The following is a 1,240-nucleotide window of genomic DNA, read 5'->3' as shown; positions in this document are numbered from 1 at the left end:
AACACTAGCGATGTTTGAAAGTGGCTAGGTTTTTGAGGGTTAAGATAAACCAAAGAAAATCTCCACTTTCACTGAACCAGAAATGTTATAAAGTGTATATCTATTATATTCTTTACCAGCCTTTCTTGGTTTTGAGATGGTGAAAACTGAGTACACCAAAGGGCTATCTGTTTCGGAGTCATCTATAATCAAAAAACAATAAGCAAAGTGACCAAAAGATTAGAGATCAGAATGTTAAAAAAACAGCAAATGATGCCTCAAAGTTAAATATGGACTTATAATTAAGGTCACAGCTCCAACCCAACAGTAATATAAACCTAATCTCTTGGCCATATAGCAACATTTTCAAAGCAGTTCACGAACCAGGTGACTCAATAACATTGAATGTATATTTTGCATCAACATTCACTACAAAGTCTGTGCCTACCCTCCCAGAACAAGCTCACATATGGAAGGTGAAGGCCCCGGGGTAATTTACAACCTTTTTTTATTATTAATCACTCATGACAATGGGCAACACCCACTGAACCCTGTGTTTATTGCCCAACTCATCCTTAGTTCCCTACTTGAGAAGGTGCTTTCTTGAACTGCTGCAGTCCATGCACTGTAGGTAGACACGCACTGCCTTGAGGGAGGGAATTCCAGGATTTTGACCCAATGACACCAGAGGAACAGTGACATATATCCAAGTCAGGACACTGAGTGGCCCAAAGGGGAACTTGTGGAGGGTGTGTTCCCAAATATCTGCTGCACTTGTCCTTCTAGATGGAAGTGGTCATGGGTTTTGATGATGTTGCCTGAGGATCTTTGCTGTATTTTTGCAGTACATCTTAGTATTGCTGCTACTGAGCATAGGTAGTAGAGGGAGTAGATGCTTGTGGTTGTGGTTCCAATTAAGTGGGGACTGCTTTTTCCCTCGATGTTGAGCTTTTCGAATATTGTTGGAGCTGCAACCATCCAGGCAAGTAGGGAGCATTCCATCACACTCCTGACTTGAGACTGAGATACTTGGAATGGCTCAATCAGGGAAGACTCTGACCATACATATCCCTGTAAGGAATAAAGGAATAAAATCATGAAGAATCAATATTGTTCTATCTTCCTCAGATGGATCCCAGGGTGTACCCTACGAATTCCAAGTTCCTTCACACCCATCGCACACAGCCTCCCTCAGATATACGGAAAGCCTTTGATTTTCTGCCGTTTAGTAATAATTCTCAAAGTACCCCCCCCCCCCCCC

Source organism: Chiloscyllium plagiosum, chromosome 50 (genome assembly GCF_004010195.1).
Source record: "Chiloscyllium plagiosum isolate BGI_BamShark_2017 chromosome 50, ASM401019v2, whole genome shotgun sequence".
NCBI lineage: Eukaryota > Metazoa > Chordata > Chondrichthyes > Orectolobiformes > Hemiscylliidae > Chiloscyllium > Chiloscyllium plagiosum.
This window is presented reverse-complemented; position numbering follows the sequence as displayed.